This window comes from Capsicum annuum, chromosome 1 (assembly GCF_002878395.1).
Source record: "Capsicum annuum cultivar UCD-10X-F1 chromosome 1, UCD10Xv1.1, whole genome shotgun sequence".
Classification (NCBI taxonomy): domain Eukaryota; kingdom Viridiplantae; phylum Streptophyta; class Magnoliopsida; order Solanales; family Solanaceae; genus Capsicum; species Capsicum annuum.
In genome coordinates this window covers 168,413,722-168,441,618 of record NC_061111.1, presented here as the reverse complement: position 1 = coordinate 168,441,618, position 27,897 = coordinate 168,413,722, and the positions used below count along the sequence as shown (strand labels likewise).

General features: G+C 34.3%; 1 pseudogene; it reads left to right on the top strand.

Moving 5' to 3' along the window:
* The first annotated feature begins 20,442 nt into the window (after positions 1-20,442).
* Positions 20,443-23,693, top strand: LOC107859496 (annotated as a pseudogene).
* Positions 23,694-27,897: the final 4,204 nt, after the last annotated feature.

The following is a 27,897-nucleotide window of genomic DNA, read 5'->3' as shown; positions in this document are numbered from 1 at the left end:
TTATATTATATTATATTATATTATATTATATTATATTATATTATATTATATTATATTATATTATATTATATTATATTATATTATATTATATTATATTATATTATATTATATTATATTATATTATATTATAATATATTATATTATATTATATCATATTATACCATATTATATTATATCATATTATATCATATTATATTATATTATATCATATTATAAAGACCTTTAAAAAAGTAATTCAAACTTTTTGTCCATCATTAAAAGAATCAAATTAGACAAAATCGTCTTTTCTCTTTTTTTTCCTTCAATAATTATACAGTTATTTTTATAATATTAAATATTGACTATAGTAAATATACTAAAAGTTAAATGGAGAAGATTTTCTTATTATAGTTAATTTTTATTTTTTTTTCACATCCAAATTGGTTGATTATTCAATGCATCCAAGAAACTTGATAATCTTTTCCAAATAAAATAGGTTTAGTGTCTTTTCCTAGCAAATATAAAATATTTCGTCGAAAATATTAGGCCCAAAAAAATTGATAAAAAACTTTTTTCTGAATAAAATCGCCTTGGTTAACTTTTCCTATGAAAAAAAGGTTGTATTCCATCTATAAACCTGTGATATCATATTTTCTTCGTTAACAATTTTGGCTCTCTCAATTTTTGTCTCTTTTATAGGCTTCCTCCGTGGGCATACTCCTGAGTTTACGACTTCCCTAAGCCATTGATCAGCATGATCAAAGCTACTGGTTGAGATCTTGATGTTGCTGCTTGTTGGGATCTTGATGTTGCGGTAAACTCCACAGAGCCAGTATAGTTTATGAAAGAGAGCTCGTAAGAAATATGTGTTTGGATCACATATTTATCGAAGAATGTTTGTTGGGCTTCACAATGAATTCTAAAAAAGTGATTCAAACTTTTTGGCCATCATTAAAAGAATCACATTAGATAAAATCGTCTTTTCACTCTTTTCCTTCAATAATTATACAGTTATTTTTATAATATTAACTATAGTAAATATATTAAAAATTAAATGGATAAGATTTTCTTATTATATTTAATTTTTTATTTTTTTCATGTCCAAATTGGTTGATTATTCAATATGTCCAAGAAACTTGACAATATTTTCCAATTAAAAAATATTACGTCCAAAATATTAGGCCCAAAAAAATTGATAAAAAACTCTTTTCTAAATAAAATTACCTTGGTTGACTTTTCCTATAAAAAAAAGTTTGTATTCTATCTATAAACATGTGATATCATATTTTCTTCGTTAACAATTTTGGCTCTCTCAATTTTTTTTCTAGGTTTTCTCTGTGAGCATACTCCTAATTTTATGACTTCCCTAAGCCATTGATCAGCATGATGAAAGCTACTAGTTGAGATCTTGATGTTGCTGCTTGTTGGGATCTTGATGCTGCAGCAAACTCCATAGAGCCAGGTATAGTTTATGAAAGACATCTCATAAGAAATATGTATTTGAATCACATATCTATCGAAGAATATTCGCTGGGCTACACAATGAATTCTTCTCTATGAAACATGAGATTCAACTGTCACTAAGGATAGTTTTTACCACCAATAATTTCTCTTGTCAAGGTTTTCTATTATAGCAGAAACAAAGCTTTGGGTGGAGGGAATCTACTAAAATAAAAGTCCATATATATTTAATCCTCAAGCTATTTCAAATTACAGGCGAGCAAAATTCGGGTGTGTTAACATTTTTGAATAATCTGAGCAACTTAGTATAAGGGTGTATTAAAATTTTTTCATGGAAGGTAAGACAAAAGGAGGACTCTTCATTATTGGCAAAGGAAAGAGTGAAATTTCTTGTCAATTTTTCAAAGGAACTTTAGAGACTGGGCACGCCTTACAAAAAATTTGAAATCTTTTACCTCTGATAGGTAGTGTTTTCTGGCTTCTCTTTTAAGCTCATTGTATTTCACACCTATGTTTTAATCTAAAGGATTTTTTGCATATATTCTAGAATCCATAGCAAAGTCAATTAAACTCGATCAACTCGATACATTAACATGATTAGTTATGGATCATTGATTTTATGGTTAACATGTGCGATATGATTTTTAGTCCATCTGTATAGCCGATATGTAATGACCTGTTTTTTGGTGATTCATGTGAAATATTTATTTCCATGTGGTTTGATCATTTTACCCCCTCCCTATTGTTGCATTGTTGTTTTTCTAGGGTGCGGGGATAATTGAAATAGTTTGCAATGCATTTGGGTACGATTTATGTGAGGTTGCAATCAATATTTTTTTATTAATGAGTTGGATAGCAAACGGACTACGCCAACAGATTCAATATATTAACTTTAAATTGACAACATGGCTGGTATGATTCTATGGATTTTATATTTTATTTCGACCCTCCTTTTGAAAAGTTATAAAAATAAGTCTCGAGGGTCAATTTTAAAAAAACAATATTTTTTTAAAATTCTGATATCGCCATTTAGTTCGGAGCATCGAATTTGCTAGGATAGCATAGTTCGTTTGCGTTCTCGGAATTTTGAATGAATCCTGAGGGATCCGTGGAGACTTGAAATTTTTATAGTCTCCACAGCTGGTGCAACCACTTTGGCTTCTTTAACGGCATGTGCTAAAGCGCCAGTTGGCCACTTAAAAGTTTGACTACCAGCTGGGAAAAGGCACTTTAGCGGCCCTTGTCCACTTTAGCGAATTGGGATGCTAAGTGGATACTGCTAAAGGGGTATTTTACCACTTTAGCAGCATCCGACACCTAGGTATAAATAATTATTTTCTCAATTTTTCTTCACCATTCGAGGGTTGGAGCTTGGGGATCGAGTTTCTAGGCATTTTCTTCCATTTCTAAGCTTGGGTAAGCTCCAAAATTCTTATTTCAACTATTTTTCTTCAATTCTATCATTTAAATCTTGTTTAAACTCAGATATAGAAATAATATTTGGGGATTTTGGCTCTGAAGACCCAAACTATCATTTTCTCGATTCCAACCTCAATTTTACTCTATTTTTACTTGGGTTTTCTCCTATCAGCTCTTTCAATCTTGGGGAAGATGTTTTTGGACTTAAATTTTGATTCTACCCCTCTTTTTTGAAAACTCATTTTGGGGATCCGTTTTGACTACAATTCAAAAATAGGTAATATGGGTATCATTGTCCTTCTTTTGATGCATAAATTCTATATTTGTATATTTTAGTTAATTTTGGATCCATTCGTGAAGGAAAAGCTTCGTATTAAAGGCTTTTTTAGACTGATTTTCAAGATTCGAGGTAGGTTATGTCTTAATTTTCTTTAGACTGGGTTGGGTAGTTAATAATGATGTAAAATCATGTTATGGGTATCGATTTGTATCATGAAAAATGTGTCAAAGTAATTTATGTGCCCATGTGGGTGCCTATGTGAACAATATTTGAGGACTTTGAGACATTATTTGCTATGTTTGACATTGTGGTGTTTTATATGATATTGTTGGCCTTGTATTGATATGTTTGGTTACACTCTTTTTTATGGTAAATAACCTATATTTTGGGATTTATGTGGTATCAATGACTTTTCTTGTATGTTTCACTTGATGGTTTTTATAAATTATTTTGGATCATGGATGGTTGATTGATTTGAGTGGATTTTTGGCTCACATGGTTGGTTTATTGGTTGGATATTGGATATTCTCATCTTGGTTATTTGTGAGAATTACATCCTCATATCATATTCATTCATGAAACATTGGTACCACCGTAAAAATATTGGAAATACTGTTTTTTTCTGACAGAAAATGTGACATCTTTAAAACTCTCTATCAATGTATGTGCCAGAGAGGAGATATGGATGTTGATATTAGATATTGGTTTTATACAGGTTGACGAATCTCTCATGAGTTCTACCTTGGAAAGCTTTAGCTCGGTAGGTGTATACGGAGGTTATGTGACGACCTCATACATCACATCATCATCATTGCATTCCATTTATTATGATATTCTATATGCTCGTTCTTGACTTCATATTTGTCCATTCATTCTATCTTCTTATACTTGTATTTGGTGTGTGTGTGTGTGTATTTGTTCTTCCTTACCTTTACTTATATTTGTGATGTATATTTTTAGTAGAACTGTTAGTGGAGATGTTGTGGGCTACCGTTTGGGACATTTTCTGATTAGAGGTGGCGTGCACATAGCTTGTGCTTATACGTTTTATTTTCTACTTTACTCAGTCGGCCGATGATACCTACTAAGTGTAGGTGGAACGTACTCATCCCTATTGCACCCCTTCGGTACAAATTCAGGTATGAGTGTGCCACATGATAGCTGATTCAGGCGGTATTTAGAGTCTCCAAGGTAGTGGTGGACCTATGCATGCCAAGTTGACTACTACCTTTTCTTATTTAGACTGTGTCTTATTTGTATTCTAAGATAGAGTTGTTCCTTTCGAATTATCCTATATATATTTTGACTTTGAGTTGTTTTAGTTAGTTCTGACACTGTGACACTAGGTTTTAGGATTTGTTTTGGTTTGGTTTCTTGATTATGTTTCTGCTTGTACTATTTATGTGTAGTTCGACTACGTTCTATAGGGTCTTGCCTTAAGTTTTGATATTGATTTTCTATTTTGTATTAGTTTGGGTGATAGACTTACTTGTCAAGGCTTTCCGTGACAAATGCCATCATCACCTTCGATTTTTGAATTATGATATGACATGTGCTGCTGGAAGAACATGAGGATCGGCAAGGAGGGCGAACCTTCTTGATTCATCATTCGTGTTAGAGTCTATTAAGACATGCTATGTATCTGCTTCTGTTCAATCACGTAATGCAGAAGGCTTTTCTTTCTTTAGGTTTTGAGTTATCAAAGAAGAAAACCTAAGATGAAAATTTGATGGATGATAGTTATACGGTCTACGCCAGAACCTTTGAATAGGTCTCCTATGGAGCTTAAGGTAAAGAACATTTTCTCTACCTGTATTGCTCGTCTTCAATTCATCTGCGATGATCTCCGATGTTGTATTCTTAGACCGAGATTGACTTTATTTTTTTCACCAAGGCTTAGTTATCTTTTTTTTTAATCGTGCCGAAGTGTGTCGAGATTGAATCAGACATCATAATTATCAATAATAATAATAATAATAATAATGTACTTAGTTTCATTTGGATATAGGAACCATCATTAGGTTTGCCATTTGAAAAACCTAATAAGTTTCTATTTTTATTAACCAGAACTGATTTTTTTTTATATGGACTAGGTTGATCAATCAAGATTTTGCCTAATAATTGCATTGTTATTCTACAGAATTGCTCTTTCAGTATGAACATTGCTTAGCTTTAGAAGAAAAGTTTATTTTTCTTTTTAGTTTAAGGATTAACTGAAAAGAAAAAAGAAAAAAGCTACTCTTTAATGAATTTTAAGCTAAGGATCGAATTTGTTTTGAATTCGGAAACAACTTCTCTATCAGTACCAGGTAAAGGTAAGATTTTACATGCACTCTACCCTCCTCAGACCTCACTTGCGAAACTATACTAGATATATTGTTGTTATTTCTTTCTCTAGATTTTGGTCAGATATGGCAGCAAGTCCATCTGGTGTTCTCAACCATGAAAGTATGTTACCTTAAGTGATATGGACATAAATATGTATGTGATATATTATTTTATGTAACTTTTACGTGCAGAATTTTGAAAGAGACGATTATTTATTGAAAAATAACATGCAGAGAGATTAGTATGAGCAAAGGTTGGTCTTTGTTTATGAAGATGTAAGTTTTGAGTTTAATTTCTTTTATGCTGGGTATATTGTTGTTGTTATTTCTTCCTCTAGATTTTGGTCAGATATAGCAGCAAGTCCATCTGGTGTTCTCAACCATGAAAGTATGTTACATTAAGTGATATGGACATATATATGTATGTGATATATTATTTTATGTAACTTTTACATGCAGAATTTTTAAAGAGATGATTATTTATTGAAAAATAAAATGCAGAGAGATTAGTATGAGCAAAAGGTTGGTCTTTGTTTATGAAGATGTAAGTTTTTAGTTTAATTTCTTTTATTTATGTTTTTGGTTCTCGTAGAAAATTTTGTCACGACCCAAAAATGAGGGCCATGATGGCACTTGTCGTGACATACCTTGACAAGAAAGTCTATCACCCAAACTGATACAAAAAGAGGAAAAGACAAAAATATCCTAAGGTAAGGCTTCTAGAACGAAGTCGAACCATACAAGTAATCATAACAATGCGGAAAGAAATTATCCAAATATCAATCATGCCCAAAACTAGGTGTCAATAGTGTAAGAACTACTAATACAATTCAGGAGTCAAATACGTTAGAAAAATAACCACAAAAGAATAATATTTGTCTTCGAATACTAATAACGACATAACTACTATAGAAAGAGAGAGGTGAACTCCGAACGCATGAATGTCCACCTAATACCTTGGAAGCTCCAACAATCGCCCGAGTCAAGCAAGCTGAGATGCACTTGAGCTGGACCTGCACTGAAAAGGCTCAGTAGAAATGAGTACGGTCCAAGCAAAGTAAAAAATAAAGCATACAAAATACATATTAAGGGCACATCACCTGGAATCAAAAAATGTCCCACAACAGTAGCCTTCACCGCTTGCACTAACAGTTCTATAATATCCATATATAATACAACAACACACAAGATAGGGATGCAAATATACATAATATCATATACAAGTAGAACAAAAAAGGGACATGTATAATCAAGATCATCAAGTACAATTAAAGAAAGAAAAATTAGACGTTAACAAGTCAAGATATAAAATAAATAGGTAGATGACAAGTCAATAAGGCAATTCAAACACAACATAAATACAATAAAACGGGTGAAATGTATATGATGATGATAATGATAATGCATGGTATTGGCACACAGCCTTGAGTTTGGCATACAGCCTCAAGTTTGGCAAATAGCCTCAAGTTTGGCACACAACCTTAAGATCACCAATATACGCAACTCTTTTCCAGTATGATCCTTTGGAGATGGTCCATAAAATCCAATATCCGATACCAATATCTAGTATTCCAGTGTTTCCAGTATTTTCAAAGCGCATACATAACATAAGACATAAATCAAGTACATATACATAACAATAAATATATATAAAGAAGTAAAACGACCAAGTGAAATGATGTATATGATGACATGAGAATGACGATGCAATGTTCACAACCATTCAAAATGAGTATTTCCACAACCAACCATAACGTTACAATTCCACAGCAACGTGAGCCAATATCTACACATTACTTTTGTTTCATCCATGAAGTTCCACATGTCTCATATACCAATAAGTATGAATATATAACAATATATCAATGAAATCACATTAGGCATTTCAACAACGCAATACAATTATTCACATGTATTCAAGGCTATCAACACCACATAGGACAACACACAGTCACACATGTCACATCATATCTCAAATTCAATAATTACATCACATATAGACCCCTGCACGGGCAAAAAACATATATATCCATTTTTCATAATTAGTTCACACCCTTAACATACATTTTGTACCATCATTTACTACTCATCCAGTCTAAAAGATTTAAGCCATAACCTACCTCGAATGTCGAAACTGATCCGCTACACTTTGAACCCATGACCTTTCTTTTTACGAACGATCCCAAACTCCACTAAAAATATCAAATATGAAATCTAAGCATCAAAACAAAATCAAAGGCACCCATACTAACTACTTTTGGTTCGGGGTCAAAACAGACCCCGGAATGGGTTTTCAAAAAAAAAGGGCAAAATCAGAACTTTACTTTAAAAATATGTTCCCCGTATTTTTAGGAACTTACATCTAAAAACTCAAATTAAATCAAGTAAAAAATGAGGTTCAAATTGAAGAAAAACCATTTTTGAGCTTTATCGGGTAAAATCATTGAAATCCGGGTTAAAATCAAGAATCAGAATTGGCTTGAAGGTTAAATTGATGAAAAACTAGTAATTATAAGATAAAAATACTATTCAAGTTAAAAGAAGTGAAATTGAGGTTTAAAATCAAGCCCTAAGATTTTTGGGGTTTTGAGAAATTAATCAAAAAATCACTAAAAAAAAAAAAAAAAGATGAATTCTTACCTTAAATCCATAAGAAAACCAAGAAATAGATGTTAATCTAACTTTCCAAACTCCCACAAATTTTACTTTGAAGATCTCACACTATTTTAGGGTTTAACTCTCAGGAGAAAAGGTAAAAGAATGGACTAAATGGACCAAAAAAGTTTTAAAAACTGGTTTAATGCAGAAAAATCTGCACAACTTTTTAAGTCCAAAAAAATGGACTTCGACAAAGTGTCCGAAATTCGTTCAGATCTCTCACTATTTTAGGGTTTAACTCTCAGGAGACAAGGTAAAAGAATGGACTAAATGGACCAAAAAAGTTTAAAAAACTGGTTTAATGCAGAAAAATCTGCACAACTTTTTAAGTCCAAAAAAATGGACTTCGACGAAGTGTCCGAAATTATTTTCGGAGTCCGATATATGCAACCAAACTATGAAAATACACTAAACTCGATGCTCCGGACGTGTTAACGAAGTCGGATTTTAAAAAAAACATTGTTTTCATAAAGCTGACCCCCGAAATCTGAAATTACTATTTTCCAAATCCAAGATCGAAATGAGATTTAAAAGCCGTAAAATCATACCAAACATGATAACACCCTAAAATCAACATTTCAGATTTGCGGCGAAGTTGAATTTTCTATCCGAGATCGTTTTGACCAAATGTGGGCCCCACACCCATATAATAATTTTTCAACTTTCCGATCAATAGGTCAAAATGAGCTTGGGTGTACCGGGACCCGAACCAAAGGTCTACCTAGCCTAAAATCAATATTTTGAAGCTGTTGGCATAGTCCATTTGATCATCTATCACACAGATCAAAAGATATCTACATAAGTCCAAAATAAAGTTCTCGAAGCCATCAAAAATCACAATATTGGATAAATGATACCAAAATGCATCGGAAATCATGCCAATCACTCCCACACCCCAAAATACCATAATGCAATGATGGGGAGGGGTAAAAAAGTTAAATCACACAAAATCACAAATTTCACGTATTTCATCTAATTTTTAGGTTGTTACAACATCCACCACTAAAAATCTAGTTCGTCCTCGAACTAAGACAAAAAAATATATGAATCAATGAAGAGCTGAGGGTAAGAACTACGCATATAAGACTCGCCCCCTAAGTATCCTCATCTATAGGTTGATGTATCCATTGGACCTTAACTTTAATGATTACTCTAGAGCGCGACTACTTAACATCCCTAGCCAAAATGGAGATCAGCTCCTCAACAAACGACAATCGCTCATCTAGCTGAACTGACGCCCAACAAATAATATGAGACTCATCAGGAATATAGAGACAAAGCATAGAAATATAAAAAACTAGATGAACAGTTGGTAGATCAGGGGGTAAAGCCAACTCATAAGCCACATCACCAACAGTCCGAAGAATCTTAATTGGGATAATATACTTGGGGCTAAGCTTGCCCTTCTTCCCAAACCTCATCACACCCTTCATGGGTGAAACTCGAAGGAAAAATGATCACCAACACCAAATCTCAAGGCACGAAGTCTACGATTGGCATAGCACTTCTGTTTACTCTGAGCCGTTCTAAGTCTACTCTGAATAACCCGAACTCTATCAAAAGACTCATGAAGAAAGTTCGTACCTTGAGGTCTCACCTCTAAAACATCAAACCAACCTACTGGGGAGCAATAATGACTACCATACAATGCCTCAAAAGGAGCCATATCAATACTGGAATGGTAGCTATTATTATTTGCAAACTCTGCTAAAGCTAAATATTGTTTCCACTAGCCACCAAAATCCATCACACAAGCACAGAGCATATCTTCTAAAACGTGAATAGTATGCTCTGACTAACCATCAGTCTGGGGGTGAAACGTTGTGCTAAGATCAACTCGAGTACCCAACTTATCCTGAAAAGTCTTTCAATAGTAAGGTATGAACACAAAACCTCAATCTAAAATAATGGACACTTGCACACCATAAAGATGCACAATCTCATGAATGCAGATATGGGCCAACCTCTCAACACTAAATGAGACCTAAACCAGAATAAAATAAACTAACTTGGTCAATCAATCCATGATAACCCAAACACTATCAGAACCATAAGATGTACAAGGCAAACTAGTCATAAAGTCCACTGTGATCTATTCCTACTTCCACTCGAGAATGAGCAACCTCTAAAGCAAACCACCAGGTCTCATATGCTCGGTCTTCACCTGCTGACAATATAGGCAACGAGCCATAAAATCTGCTATGTCTCACCTCATACCACCCAACCAGTAGTGCTATCTCAAATCACAATACATCTTAGTCATACTTGGATGGATAAAATATCTGGAACAATTGGCCTCCTCCAAGATTAACCTAATCCAGTAACCCACTCTTGGCACATAAACTCGGTCTCCAATCTGCAAAACTTTATCTAAATCAAGTGGGGCTTCCTTAGCCTCCCCACTAAATACCTTATCTCTAATCAACCTCAATCTAATATCGTAATACTGATGAGCTCAAATCAACTTCATCAAAAAAGATTTAGTATCCACAGATGCCAAAACACACCCTGGTATCGAAATATCAAGCCCAACCATCTGGTTAGCTAAAGACTGAACCTCTAAGGCCAAAGGCCACTCCTATTTCAAAAGATGCATCAAGCTACCTATGATAGTCGACTTCTGACTCAAGGCATCCGCATTAGCCTTTCCCGGATGGTAAAGAGTAGTCAAGTCATAATCCTTAAGCAACTCAAGCCAATAATATTGCCTTATATTAATATCTTACTGGGTAAATAAGTACTGAAGGCTATGATAATCTGAGAAGATCTTACAACGGACTCTATACAAGTAGTAACTCCACAACTTTAAGGCAAACACGGCTGCGCACAACTCCAAATCATGAGTAGGATAATTCCTCTCATAAGGCTTCAAATATCGGTCTCTAACAATGTATTTGTATGTATCTTAGGGAAACATGATAAAACTAGAAAGTAGGAAAGAGCAATTCATTACTTGAGTAGGAAGTTTAATCCATATGAGGCTCATTACACGCTATTGAAAAGAATATGTTGTGCATTGACCTGGGTGTTCCAGAAGTTGAGGAATTACTTGACATCTTATACAATGTATCTCATCTCCAAAATGGATCCTCTGAAGTACATATTCCAAAAGGCCATGTCCACGGGGAAATTTGCTAAATAGAAAATGCTATTAAGTGAGTTTAATATTGTATACGTGACTCAAAAGGCGATTAAAGGGAAGGCACCCAGTGGATTATCTAGCAAAAAATCCAGTTGATGAAGAGTATGAGCCACTCTGAACTTATTTCCCAGATGAAGAGGTGTTGTTCGTAGGGGAAGACATTGTCAAAATGTACTCGGGTTGGAAATTGTTCTTTAATGGGGTAGTTAATTTTAAGGGTTCAGGAATAAGGACAATCTTAATATTAGAAACTAGTTAACATTATCCGGTTACCACCAAACTACACTTTTCTTGCACCAAAAATATGGTTGAATACGAGGCTTGTATTTTCGGTCTCAGACTGGCTATTGATATGAATATTTGGGAGCTACTAGTCATTGGAGATTCTGATGTGTTGGTTCACCAGGTTTGGGGTAAATGGGTCGTAAAGAACCCTAAAATCACACTGTACGTGGAATTAGTACAAGAGTTATGTAACAAATTCAAGAAAGTGGAATTCAAGCATATTTTGAGGATCCAAAATGAGTTCGTCAATGCTTTGGCCAATATATCCTCTATGATCTAGCATCCGGATCAAAGTTACATTAACCCGTTGGAAATAACTTTTAAGGAGCAACCTGCATATTGCGCATAAGTTAAGGCAGAACTAGATGGAAAGCCGTGGTACTTCGATATCAAGAAGTATTTGGAAATCAGGGCATACCCTAAAGATTCAACCATCAATCAGAAGAAAACAATCCGTAGGATGGCCAATAATTTATTTTTGAAAGGGTAAATTCTTTATAGGACGACCCCAGATTTAGGATTTTTATGATGTGTAGACTCCATTGAAGCTACAAAATTACTTAGAAAAAATTACGCCGGAACGTGTGGACCTCATATGAATAGCCAAGAAGATCCTGAGAGCTGGCTATTTTTTGATGACTATGGAAAGTGACTGTAGCAAGTTTGTGCAAAAATGTCATAAGTTTTAGATACATGGGGATCTGATTTAGGTGCCCCACATGAACTTAATGTTATGAGCTCTCCCTGGTCGTTTATAGCTTGGGGCATGGATGTCATTGGCCCGATTGATCCACCAACTTCTAATGGACACAAATTTATTTTAGTTGCTATCGATTACTTTACCAAGTGGGTAGAAGCTTCCTCATACAAGGGGGTAACTAAGAAGGAGGTAGTATATTTGGTTAAGAACAACTTGATTTTCCGATTTAGGAAACCCGAGTCAATCATCACAGACAATGGAGCAAATTTGAATAGTTATCTGATGAAAGAGATATGTGAACAATTCAAGATCACTCATCAAAATTCAATCGCATATCTCCCTCAAATGAATAGAATGGTAGAAGCTGCCAATAAAAATATCAAGAAGATCTTAAGAAAGATGGTTGATAGCCATCGATCGTGGCATGACATGCTGCCTTATAAATTCCTGGGATATCGCATGACAGTCAGAACATCAACTAGGGCAACTCCTTATGCATTAGTCTATGGGACAGAAGTGATAATACCCATTGAAGTTAAAATAACATCTTTAAGGATCATCCAAGAAGAGGGTCTGAGTAATGAAAAATAGGTATGCGCCTGTCATGAACAACTTGTGATGATTGATGAAAAGAGGATGAGCGTTGCATGCCAAGGACAACTATATCAACAACGAATGATTCGTTCTTTCAAAAAAAGAGTAAGAGCCGTATGTTTGAGTTGGACAATTGGTGCTCAAATGCATATTCCTTCACCAAGAGAAATATAAGGAAAAGTTCACTTCAAATTGGCAGGGGTTGTATGTACTCTACAAAGTTCTATCTGGAGAAGCCTTGATTCTGTCTGAAATGGATGGCCAAAGGTGGACCAAGCCAATTAATTCTGATACAGTGAAGAGATGTTATGTCTGATGTGGGGTTTCTTTGCGCTTATTTCCTTATAATTTCTTTATCATTTGTACTCATTTTTATGCTTTGTAGTAGCATTAAAACTTCCCATAATTTTATATACGAACTACGTTTGACCTAAATTCCCAAGAAGAGGATACATAGGTGACCTATGTTGGCTTCGGTCAATGTAATACCCCAAACTTTCTTTAAGTCTAATTTAGTCTCCAGAAGATTTAGGGATGACTTTCTAAGTGAATAATGTTTAAATAAGATATAATTTCCCTAATTTCAAATTTTTGTCATATGGAAAATTGAATTAGCTTTCCAATAATACCAATTTTGCCAAAATTGGGTATCGAGGTAAAAAGTTATGGATGTTTTATATAGAACTGTTTGAACTGCCCAAGAGCGGCGGACAGGATGATGGACCGTCGCTCTTGTGATGGACATCTCTCCATTTGTCATAATTGAGGAAGAAAACCCATTCACTAGCCAAGTACGATGGTTAGTCCAACGAACCGTTGAGCTAGCAACGGATCATCGCCCAAGCCATCGCAACTGAGGTAGTAACCCTACTTTCTAGGCAACGTGCGATGGGCAGGACGATGGACCATCGACACTGCGATGGATCATCGACCCTACAATGGACCATCGCACAAGCTGTTGTCTCCAAGGAAGTGAACCTGTGTTCTGCCAAGGTGCGATGGGCAGGCTGACGGACCGTCGCCCAAGCCGTCGCAGATCCCGTTCAGCAAATTAAAGTCATTTTTAAAAGGATATTTGGGCTTTTTTCCACACTTTTTAACACCTAGTTATATTAGATCAAAGCACATAACTCGTTATTCATCCTTAATATCAAAATTAGGGTTTCTTTCAAGATCAAAACCCAAGAACAAGATTCAAACCCTTCTTCAAGAAAACTCAAGAATCAAAATGTCACCATTTAAGAACCTTCAAGAAAAGTTAACCTCCTTCAAGATTTTAGTTTTTGAGGTTTTTTAGATGTTGATTCTTGGGTTTCTTCCTCCCAAGAAGTTCAAGAATCTTTTTTAAATTATAAAGATTGTATATTTATGAGTTTTTATGATTTATGTGAGTTGAAGTCATGCTTATGTTATTGTTGAGTTTTGATTCATGTTCTAGATTATAAGTTTCATGATTTAGTCCTAGTATGTGATGATTTGCATAATTTTCATGATAAACCCTTCAAGTTACATATTGATTTATGTAACCATGGTAATTAGATGTAGAAATTGTTGTATAACCAAAGCATGCTCCCCTTATGTTTGATAAAAGGTCTATGTGAAGAAGATAGTGCCATTATAGCATGTTAATATGAAATCCCCTTTTATGTAAAAGTTAATGCATGCTAAGTGTTTGTTGAAAGGTCTTAGTGAATGAATTATGATATGTTAGTATGCATACCTATTCATGTATAAGTTTATGACTTTCAAGTGCTCGATGAATTGCCTCATTGATTGTATTGTGAGTTGTTGACCATCGTTAAGTATTTGAGAATTGTCATGTCCTATTTATTTTTATGCTATCGAGTTCTAGGGGTATTTAATACCTGATAATTTAGCTGAATGTCTAGAGCCAGTGTCAGCTTTCAAGATAATCTCACTCGTGCCATGATTAGTAGAACTCAGTAACAGAACTTAGAAAGACTCAGTAATCTCAGTAGTAGTCTATTCCAGCTCAGTATGCGATTTAGACCTCAATAGTATTCAAGTATTTAGTTCAGATAACAGAATTTAGTAGTATTCCATCAGTCAACGGAACTCAATAGATTCAGTTCAGCTCAGTTAATCAGTATGATCAGTAAGAGATTTAGTTCAGTCTAGTACAGTCTAAGAATTAGTTCAGAGTCGATTCAGTTGGGAGTAGGATTCAGCATCGAGCGAGGGCAGGGATGAGGGCTTCCCCATTAGAGAGGCAGAGTCATTAGTAATAGTCCCTGTACTCCAAAACTGCATAGCCAGTGCAGGATGAGGAGTCACCCATTAGATTAAGGCTTGGCTACCTCCCAGGAGTCACCCGTTAGATTAGGTTTAACTTTCTATTTAGGGTCACCCGTTAGACAGGCTTCACCATAGAAGTGTCTATACCTGTGGCACAATACTAAAACCCTTCCAGCTGGGGTTACAGGTTGGACCCTATTAGTTTAGATTCGAGGCATGTTGGTTAGATGACTACCTCTCATAGTCTCAGTTTCAGATTTAGTCTCAGTAATAGAACTCAGTTCAGCTATACAAAAATCAAGACTGTCAAATACAATCAATCAGCTTAGTAAAGAACTTAGATAGTTTCAGAGATTCAGATATCATCCATTAGATAGGCTTGATCTCATATTCAATCAATCATTATTAATATCAGTAGATCCAGAGATCACTTGCTAGATAGGCTTGATCTCAGATTCGGTTAATCAAGTGTCAGACATCAGTATACCTAGTTATCAGTAATCTAGTTATTAGAACTCAATATTTAGTGTTACTATGATTTCAGCTATAGTTTATGCATTCATACATGTATTTCTCATTCTATTTACTCATGTTATTCAGTTAGTTATAGTTCATGCATATGAGCCTTTGCATTTATCCTTGCCTCATCTAGGATACCAGTACATTCTTACGTACTGACGCATACTTTTCTGTGCTATGGTGTTTTATACCACAGGTTCAGAAGCACGAGATCTAGAGCACCCTTAGCAGTTCAGATTCAGCCAGCAGCAGTATACTTAGTAGTGAGTCCTCATCACTCAAGAATGTTCTATTATTTCATTTTATTTCTAGATTCAGTATTTTAGTAGATGGAGTTAGTTGGGGGATTGTCCCATCAACTCCTTATCCAGATAGTTTAAAGGCTTTCAGACTATATGTTCAGATAGTTGCCATAGTATTTTTGATACTTTATTCAGTTGTGTTTTAGTTTTGAACCTTATGGCAAGTTTTCTCCAGTTGTTTTCTGCATTTTTATAGTATATTATGCAGTGCTTAGTTACAGGTACCAAAAAAGGGTTAGCTTGTGGTCCTTCGGTATTATAAGCACCGAGTAGTGTTTGGGGTTCAGAATCTGGGGCGCTACATCAACCCCTTAGAAAATTTTATTTATATTCTCCTAAACTATATGATGACTGAATTCCCAAGGACGGGATACATAGGCGGCCTTGTCAGCTTCGGTCATCCTTTTAACTATATTTTATTTTCTTACATTATGGGAACAATGTTTGACCTGATTCCTGTTCAACGGGATACGTAGTCACCACAACGGCTCGGTCATATCACACCAGGAAATATAAACTGGATAGAATTTTTGAGAAAGAATCTCAAAAACAAATTTAAAAAAAAAATCATCCTCTTGCAAGACAAATTGAATTTTGAGAGAGATATCAGTAATTGGAGCAGAAATTTTGAGGTAGACCTCAAAATTTCCACCATATAGTACTAAAGAGTTCAAAGATGACAACAAAGATTTCGGTGTCGAAAGAGTGACTTCATAGACCCTCAGCTGCAAAGGCTTAATGCCTTTAACCAAGAATGTTCATTAAAGCTAGTATATGGCATGACTTAATTGGCGGAGAACCCTCCCAATCTTATAAAAAAATTTGAAAATTCATAGAAATATTTACTTTAAATTAATTTATGCTATGATTTTTCCTTACACCCTCCAGCTTAGGGAGTCTAAGCATGAATCAAAAGATGATAAACACCTGAAGAAGATAAGAATCGGACGATGATAATGACAGGAGTTGAAAACCAAAGAAGTCAACACAGATTAATTTTATCAAAAACTAACAATTTTTCTATGGATGCAGGTTATCTTGAAGACAACAAAAACCAATGGAAGCATCGATTATTCATCATATTCCTTCAGTTTAAAGGAATACAAGGAATCCAACTATCCCAAGGCCAATAAAAAAGAGCCAGGATGGTTAGAAGCTGAAAATAACTGAGTTTCCCAAAACTAAAAGGTTTTTGTGGTTGCAGGTATCATCAAACATAGAAAGGAAAATGATGACTTACTCACATCCCTGGCATATCAAGGGTGGATGTTTGAAATGGTACATGCAGAAGGTCCAACATGCGAGTGGAATGGTCAAGGTGATGTTTTCTATAATTGTTGCATGGTTATTTGCATTCCTCCTCATCTTCCTAATGCATTATATCATGCGGAGAGGGCCATACCGAGAGGACCATGTCGAGAGGGCCATGCCGAGAGGGCCATACCATAAGGGCCATTTCAAAAGAATCATGTCATAAGGGTTGTGTCTTGAAAATCATATTGCCTTCTCCAACTAGTTTTGAAGAGATAATAATCCAAGGGCATCTCCATATTGCATTTGATGCCCATGATTGATTCAAAGGCTTCTATATCTGTTAATCACACAAAGGTGAAAGAGTCTGTTGTTAAAGGATATTTTAAAGCATTTTCATATATATATCTGATAATCATGTGAAAACAAGAGTCTAGCATTGAAGGATATTATGAAGCATTTTTATCTGATCAAATCATGCAAAGGCAAAGAAATCTGGCATTGAGAGATATTCACCATCTTCAAGTGTATCAATCATCAAAGATTTTATGGCATTCACTATCAAATCTCAAGAAACATATGGTCTGAAGGATGTTTATAAGTTGTTAACCAAAAACGTATGACGTACTAGATTTTTTAGAGAATTGGCAATACGAGGGTCATCTGTAAATCACATTATTTGAAATAAGATAGTGTGCAAGATTATCCACGAGTTGAAAGCCCATGGGCCATCCATAAGCAGCAACAACATCCTAACCAGATAGTGTGCAAGGTTACCCAAAGACCGACAGTTTAAAGGTTGTCCATAAGTCACAACTAAATCTTTACCGAAAAATTTGCAAGATTATCAAAATTGATAGGTCCAAGGGTTCTCTATAAGTCGCGTCATATCCAAGGTTGATTATGCGCAGGGTTACCCAAAGACTACCAATTTCAGAGACATCTATAAGTCATATTATATCCAAGGTTGGATAATGTGCAGGAATATCTGAGAGCTAGCAATTTGAAGGATATCTGTAAGTCATCTCTTATCCAAGGTTGAATTATGTGCAGAATTACTCAAAAGCTAGCAACTTAAAGTATATTTGTAAGTCGCCTCATATCCAACATCAAATAATACACAAGATTATCCAAAGATTGAAAACTCAAGGGAAATCTATAAGTTGTATTAATACGAGAGATGTGCAAGACTCCTGAAGTCAAATACAACAAGAATTATAGGTAACCAAAAAGGTTACCACATCAGCATAAAATTACGCGGTTTTAAGGACTACTCTATACAAAGTGTCTTCGATGCCCAAGAGGGTCACCCTACTTTGAAGAAAATTTTCAATGATCAAAACAACTATTTTATTCAACAACAAAAGGGTTGTTGTACCGATTATTACAAGAATTGTTGCCTTTCTAAAAGGTACATGAGAGGATGACATCTTTTTAGGTAGCAACCCACGTGAAGGTATGGTAAAAGACTATAAACCCCTTAGTGAGTTATGTTTGTTATTAACAGTTTTGTTTGAGATGTTGTCGAGAGCATCCGAAAAGGATGAAAATCTCAAACCAAAATCATAGGTGCAGACTACTCCAAAAAGAATGCAACACAACGTGGAACTCTTTCTTAGCAGCAAACTGGACATAGTTTGAAGAGAAATATCAAACTCTTTGGACGCGAGCTAAAGGATGACTTCCACCACCATCAAACAACATCCCCATCAGAAGGCGTGTAGTTGTTTTTAGGTTTTAGTTTCAGTATCACTTTTAAAATATTTGTAAACTCATATCGGAGGTAACCATTTCATTCCTTCAAATTTGAGTGACAGCATAACTAAAGCTTTGGAAATTATGTTCAGGCAAATTATTTCCCATGGATATGAAGAGCTCCACATTCATGGTTAAGAGGTTACAAGCCTCTTTTCTGTAACTTAATTGTCTGTCGCTCATCCTAAGCCAAAGATCATCTTAGCATAAAAGACTATCTTTTCTACCGATTTAGTCGAACTACAGGCAATATGATTCCCTGAGTCTCAGGGATATCTAGGATAAGATTCAAGTGGAAAACTAGACTGCATTACAACCTCTCCCCAATCTACTTTTTCCAGCTTTTCGGTTTCACCAAAATTTAAAAATTAGAATAGCTTATGAATTACTTGAAAATCATGCTTAAAATTATGGGTTATGAACTACAAGTGGCTTGAGTTCTCATGTAACCTGGGATATGTAGGAAACCCGATACCAATGTCCGACCATAACTCCATGAAACTCATAAGAAAACCAACCTCTTTCAGAAATGAATTTGTGGTCGGACAAACGTCAAACTCTCTTTACCTAGGGTTACTTACATCCACCCTATCCAAAGGGAGGGGGTAGTTGTTGACACCTGATTTTTTCCCTCATGAACTAAGTTTAATTTTGAGTTTCTTCAATTTTAATTAAAATTACAATATTTATTTTATCTCGATAAAAAGCTTTTCAGAATATTTATCTAGGTTATTTTGTCATTTTAAGTAACAATTATATATTTTTGTATTCGTATATATGCAGTCGTATAATTTTGTTAATTAAATAAGTATTTTTACAAAATTAGATTTTAATCAAGGGTTATCTTGAAAATTAATTCAAATGGTTAAAATTTTGATTTAAATATAATTTAGTCTCAAAAATAATTTATTTTGAAAAATCTTTGTTTGATTTTATCAAATCAAGAAGCTCGAGATTAAATGAGGTGTTAATTCATATCGAATTTCAATTTAATTTAGCCAATTCATTGAATTGAATTTTAATTGAAATCAATTCGATCATAATTGCAATGCAATAGGTTGATTGAATTTTAAAATAGGCTAAGATTTAAATAGAATTGTCTAAAGTTTTATTTCATAGGCTTTCTAGTAAATTTTCTTTCCCGTACCCATTTGAATTAATTGATTCAACCCAGGCCTAAACCACCTGACCCAATAACCCACAACCCAGCTGGCCCAACAACGCTCTAGCACACCCGAGCCCATCCTTATTTTTTCCCTTTAGCTTCAACAAAAATAATTAAAATGGCCCAACAGCCTGCATCGCCCCAACCCAGGAAATTGCATGCCATAGACCCAAATATAGGTGGTTTTAGATATTTGACCCTAAATAAGAATGTCTTTGAATAATAGCCTTTCTTTTTTATTAATATACTAAAAGTAAAATTTTACCCCTCTAATGAGTCTCTTCATTCCTTAAGAATTCCATAATCCATCCAAATTTCAAAATGAAAAAAAAATTAATCACAAAAAATCATGGGTGGTGGATGAGCATTCAGAGCAGCAGTGAAAGTCGTTGGGTCACCGTCGTAAATAGCAGATTCCATTCCATTACAGAGGAGTATCCAATTTACACTGCCGCACATAACATTATCTGTTCGGTGTCCGTTTCTGCTATATTGTTGTCATCGGAAGATGTAAGGTTCGGCATTGTCATGGCGGTTAACGGCGGAGGCGGAGGAGAATTATTCGATGTGTCGCCGATATAAAAAATGGTGGCGGAGTTTGATGACTGGGAGATGGCTGGTGGAGAGGAGTAAATGATGGTTAGTGTTTGTGAACTTATCGAGAGTTGTGTTTGGTGGTGCTCCGTCTCTTCAAGAAGCTACTGAAGCTACTTCTGATCTCAAACACGCTCTCAAAAAGTGTGTGATTTACTGTGCTATTTCTATTTATAGTACTTTATGTATAGTTTTTGTAGATAATATCTACATTTTATGTATACAATAGTGAATTAATTAAATTCAATTTAGGTTAGAAGATTAGTCAGAATATTTCTCATTAAATAAAATGTGATGAGTGAACGGAGGGAGTAGCATTATATCTAACTTCTGCAATTTAGTTTGTTAGTGCAAATTATACGTCAAATATGATAATTTTATATTTGAACTGGTGAATTAATATAATTCAGTTTAATTTCAAATATTGGTTAAATTGATTTTCATGAAATGAAATGTGATAAGTAAAATAGAGTGGAGGGAGTAGTATCTGTTGTTATTGTTGATTTTGAAGTATTGCTTTTGGTGTGTCTGTGTTTTATAATCATAGAAATTGAAGTCTTTTGTAAAACTTAATGGTGTTTGAGTGATTACTTAATTGATTGATTCGATCGACTAATAAAGTTACAAGTTTTAATGAACACGCCTCTTAAATGTTTGCTCAATCAATTTTTGTTCAGTAGAGTAAAATGGGACATGTTGCAGCAAACTTTAAAATGTTCAATTTAGTTTCAAAGATTAGTTAAATTTACTCTAATGAAATGGAACTTACAAAGTAAAAGTGAAGAGTGATCACTCAATTGATTGATTTGATTAACGAATAAAGTTATAATTTTAATGAACATGTTTTCTCAATTGTCTCCCCAAGAAAAATTTTGCTAATTAAGATAATAAGGGATGTGTTGTACTTGCAAACTTTCAATGTTTGATTTGATGTTGCCTCATTTTAATGTAACTTGGATTAGCCTAATATGAACTGAACTATTGAAAATGAGCTACCTCTTAAAACTCACAGCAAATAAGCACCATGGGAGTTCATATATATTAATCATAAGGAGTTGAGGCATTTTTGCTGTTAAGGGCTATTGGATTAATTCAAAAAAATAGGTATTTTCAACTTATTGTGTCAAAAAATATCATTCTCATTAGTATTATAGTTGGGTGACATTGTCAGAGTCCAAATGCATTTTTCTGTGACAGTATTAGTGAAGATAGAAACTTAAGTTTTGGACTTGCAATAGATAAAGGAGATAATGAAAATGTTCTTATCTATTTGTTTGTTGTTCTGTTCTTAATATTTGAATGTTTAGTCTTTTCATAATACTTTCATCAATATTTAACCTTTAGCCCCCATAAGGCTTACGTCTGGGATTCGAAAGGCTATTGGACGTTCGTTACGGTATATACTTCTCAATGTTACTCTGCGTACAGATTTTTAGCTGTTCTAATAGATGATGTGAACGAATACTCACATAGTGTCAACTCTAAACTCTTCTTAAATTTATAAGGTATATTTGTCTGGATCTGCTAATGAAGATGGTGGATCTTGTGTATCCAGCTCGAGCTCATCACCCTACTCCAAAGCTTGTGTTGTCAGCGAGACTGTAGTCACAAAGTCTGCGCCAAAACATGCTATACAGGCATTTAGGTTTCTAAATGAAACTTTTGCCACTCAGGTTTTCTTCTTTGTCATTTATGTTTACATGTTCTCTTAGTTTTCATATTCTATCTAGTGTTGTATGTTTTATGTATTTGAAACTGGATATAGCAATTTTTTCTTTTAATCCTTTAGTATAAACCCTTACTAGGGGTGAGGAACGGATATGAATATGTTCAATTTGAACAAATGAGAAGATCCTGTTAACAAAAACTAAACTAAATATTGTAGTTGCAACATAAAAAATCGAACTACTGTATAACAAGCTGTCCCCTAATCCACTTGTGGCATCTCCTCAAACAAACACTATTTTTTTTGGAATTGCGAGTGACTGTAAGAATTTAGAACTCTTCTTCTTTGTGAGTTTGCAGTGTGGTTTGCCTCATTTAATTTTTCTTTAGGTACCACTTTCTAGATGTTGACATCTGTAGAGGAGATATATCTGAGTTGAGTCCAATACTGATCTATAACATAGTTAGATTTCTTAAAAAGCAGCAGCATTTTAATGTCAAGATAATCTTTGTGGTGTCCAGTGTATAGTCCACTGTTATATCCAATTCTACTGTTTGGCGGATGGATGGTGTCATTAGCTTTCTTCATTCACATTTTAGCTTAAGGCATGAGCATAAAGTAGCTTAGATGGATTAGGTGTTGTAGATCTAAAAGTCCTTTTAAGCAATTTTTTATCCATTTTCTTAGATTTAATGATGTTGCATTCCCAGTGGACACTCCTAATAACTTGATAAGCTCTTAGGAGTGTGGTCTTAATAGTGTCTAGGGGTTACGAGTGTGCCAGGTTTGCTAATGTTGATTCTATTTTTCCCCCTCCTAGAGCGTTGTTGCTTCAATTGCTTGTGACCCAAATGTGTGGAATGAGGTAATGCAAAATCCATCCCTTCAAGAATTCCTTTACTCACAGAAAACCAGTGAGAAATCTATTTCTTTGATTCTACTCAAATATTTCATGATGGTCAAGCTTCTTACTACAATACTATTTTCGCAGGTGCATCATTCCCAGACTCGGATCACAAGATAGATGAATCCATTACTGATGTTGATTCCTTTTCTCAGTTATCCTGAAGGAGTGCATCTTCCAAATTTGATGTAGAAGAATCTAAATTCGGGAACTCTTTTATAGACTTTTGCAGAATGTTACATGAACAGTAACATAAACTGTAGTTGATATGATGAACAGCTTGTCAGATTTCTTCAACAATCTCTTTGGAGGCAACAAGATTTTCTTTAATACTGATGGAAGTGCTAAATTAGGCGTTGTGGAGATGACATTGGGAGCATCTTTCATGGGCTTAGCAGTCATAGTTATGATAGTGATTGTCTCAAAATGTGGTTAATCATGATGTCTTCATAGTTATTGCTATTTGAATTCGTCGAAGTTACATGACCAAGTGTTACATTTCTTCTAGAATAGGTATTGAGTGTTTTGTTGAGGATTTTTGGCCATGCCGGGCTGCCAATGACTTGTTGAACAGTTTTGTAAATAAAATAAAGTCATTATAGACAATGCTTATGTTTTAGTTTCTTGGTTTTGTCCTCTAAATGACAACAAAGCTAGATTTGTAACAGACATTATATACTTTGGGTACTTGTTACAGACACAAAATCCTCTAATTTTTCAACTCTCTTCATCATTGGCATCATGCTAATAAATTTATCCTTTAAGTAAATTAGTTTTGATAGCAGCGATAGCAGCTATAATCTCCATAGTTTTGAAAATTTTCATCGTGATGTTAATTCTCTTCTCCTTGGATTGAAGAACATCGCGTGTATGTATGTTGTGTACTCATGCTAGGGTGTACAAGTAATACATCTTCCCAAAAATTTATACTGCTAACACTGGGCTGCTACAATAGTTCAGTTTTGTGCCACAGAAAGGTATGGTTTGTTCCTCTAGTGCTATATATTTGAACTTTTCCATGGAAGATGTTTCGGTACTGTTGATGTCACATAAGCTGAACTTGGGGAGAAGAGAACAAACATCAAATGCTTCATTTCCTTTGAATTGTATTTTATTGAACCATTGCATTCAAATGTGTGTTGTATTACAATCTATGAATCTAAGTTACATAGATCAAATTATACAAGTATTTTATGGCACATATTGTACAAACAATGATAGTTGAACCACCTTTCATGTCTAAGTCTATCCTCTAGGGCAAGTGTTATAGATCATCTGTCGAATCATTGCAGAATAACCTAGTGTCAACTCTTGCCCATGAGGCATAACTTGTTTCTTTGGGGTCTAAAAATATTACCTCTTGGACAAGACTTATAAATTATCTACCAAATCATCACACACTAATCTAGTATCAACGTTTGTCCATGGAACATAACTTATTCATTTGTTATATTAAGTTTTACCTCTAGGGCATGAGCTGCAGATCATCTGCCAAGTTATTACATGCTAAGTTAGTGTTAACTCTTGCCCAAAGGGCATAACTTGTTTTTTTAGGTCTTAAGTCTTGCCTCTAGGGCAAATGTTGTAGATCATCTGCCGAATCATTACAGAATATGCTAGTATCAACTTTTGCCCATGGGGCACAACTTGTTCTGCATCTTGCCTTCAAGGCAAATTTTAAAGTATATCCCGTGGAATTATTCACATCATATATCTTGGGGGTGTATTCCTTCCCCGAATCCTGTTAATATGATATATTTTTACATATCAATATATAAGAAAATTTAACATGCTAAATAATTTTTATAAATAATCAATAAGAAGGTGTTGAGTTAAATACTTCACCACAAGTTAAAAATTCATATAAATAAGAAGACATTCATTATTGAAAGTCAAAAGTACTTCTTACTAACTAAAATAGGGATCAAAAAATCCTATTATAACTGTTATTTTGATCCAACTTCTCGGATAAAAAGTAAAACTAATCATGTTTTCTTATTTTTCTTTTTGTATCTTCTTGCATATGGATGAAGGATAGGAGTATAGTGACAATTTGATTTGTTATGCCTGCTTCTTTTGCATCTCAAATATCTGTAATTGTTTCTTGAAGATTTTATTCTGTAAGAATATCTGGATGTTTGTCTTCTCCCAAGTAGAACCTCCTTATCTGGGGGGTTTGTGATCAGATCCTTTATGCTATCTGGGACAATCCATGGTGATGTGCTTCCAACTGGTAGGATTTCTCCCTGGTATGTTTGTAGCCAACACTGTCTTGCGAACCAATGAGAATAATAGCTAGACTTGTTCATATGTCTACTTTCTACCGCTGCAATTGCATGGGTGCATGGTAACTCATCTGTTCGAAATACCAAGCATTGACAAGTCCTGCTTTTCAAGTCTATAATATATTAAACTCTTTCTTCTCTTACAACAAATCTTGTTGTATCAATGAGGTATACCTGTAAATAAAATGATAAATAAATGACAACTTCTAGTGAAACATCTAGTATATAAGCAGAATCAAGCATACAGAGCAATCAACCATACATAAGGGCGAATCTTGAGGCAACCAAAAAATAGCTACAATCAAGCATATAACATCAAAATCACAATCTAATATTGAACTAATCGAAAATCTAATAATAAGTGACCAATAATAAGGATAACAATTAAGGTTCTATTTGAAAATAGAAGACAAGGGCCAATATAAGGGATAGTTAGAGTTTTGATGCTTGGTTTGGTCAGGGAAAGTGCAGGAGAAGGATCTGTCATCCAAGGCATGAGCTTTCAAAGTAAAATTCCCTATATTATATGGAAAAGATAGAACCTTGCTTAGGAACAATAGTTGATTCAATAGTGATGCTTCCAATATATGAGCAGGAGAATCAGCTGCAAAGAAACTGAGATAAAATAGATATTGCATCTAGTCTAGGAGTAGAATCAACTATGATTGTGAAACATCTAGTAAATGAGCAAAATTAGCCATATAGAGCAATCAAACATACATAGGGAACGAATCTTGAGGCAACCAAAAAATAGCTATAATCAAGCATACAACATCAAATCACAAATGATCACGCAGCTATGAGCAGAAGCAACAAAACACATATTTCGCGCGTGAATCTTAAGGAAATAAAAAACTAGCAATAAATCACAAATAAAAGTAAACCAGTTATGTATAATCTGCAATTAAAAAATAGTAACAGCATATTTCTCTATTATCAAAATATAATTTCAATTACTTACTTTCAATTTCAAGGAGACTTGAATCTTGTCAGTCACCTCCACTTTCGCCCAACGTGTGATGTCATGAAAGTTGCCTTGCAATTCCATTTTTCTTTCATAAAACTAACTTTGTAACTTCTTCTAAATGTAATCGATCATTCCTAATATTAGCAGTTGCCTGGCATTTCTCAGTACAACATTCATGGACTTCACGTTATTAGTCGTAAGCATATTGTACCTTCTGTTGGTATAAAACAAACAAGCCCATCTTTCTGGTATTCTTCTTTCAAATACTCCGTAGCAACTTTGTCGAATTTTTCTATCTCATCAATGAAAGCGCAAAATTTAGTTTGTTTGTATGTTGTTGCTGTGTTGTAGAAGAGTGATAGAACCACATCTGAGAAGTATCTTTTTTTAAATTCTTCTCCATGTGATAGATGCATATACCGTGTTGACACTTTGGATAGACATTTTCAATTGTATTTGCAATGGCTGGGTGACGATCTAATAGAATAAACAATTATTCACATACCCCAATTGCATGTCTTAACTGATTGAATAACCAGTTATAAGACTCATTATTTTCTGAGTCTGCAATTCTGAAATCCAAAGGAAATATATTGTTGTTTCCATCCTTTGACACTTCTATCATGAGGACACCACAATATTTCGCCTTAAAAAATATTGCATCTACCATTATTACTGGTCTATAGTTGGTCTATCCAATGATTGAAGTGCATATTAAAACCTGCGTTGAGCAAAAATATATTAGTAACAATTTGCATTTGATGTTTATAATCAGAGTACAACAATTTTCTAAACTAAGTCTTGCCCATAAGGAAAAGTTGCATCTATGTTAATAATCTAATCAATGCAATTAAATAATAAACTTTTGCCTCTTGGGTAAAAGTTTTCAACTTCAACAGGATAGCATTTGTACAACAATTTTCTAAACCAAGTCTTGCCTATGAGGCAAGAGTTCAATCTATGTTAATAATTTAATCAGTGCAAATAAAGGATAAACTTTTGCTTCTTGGGCAAAAGTTTTCAATTTCAACAATTTTCTAAACCAAGTCTTGCCCATGAGGCAAGAGTTCCATCTATGTTAATAATCTAATCAGTGCAAATAAAGGATAAATTGTTGCCTCCTTGGAAAAAGTTTTAAATTTCAATATCTTCTAATCCAAGTCTTTCCCATGAGGCAAGAGTTCCATCTATGTTAATAATCTAATCAGTGCAAATAAAGGATAAATTGTTGCCTCTTGGACAAAAGTTTTCAATTTCAACAATTTTTTAAACTAAGTCTTGCCCATAAGGCAAGAGTTTTATCTATGTTAATAATCTAATCAGTGCAAATAAAGAATAAATTGTTGCCTCTTGGACAAAAGTTTTCAATTTCTACAATTTTCTAAACC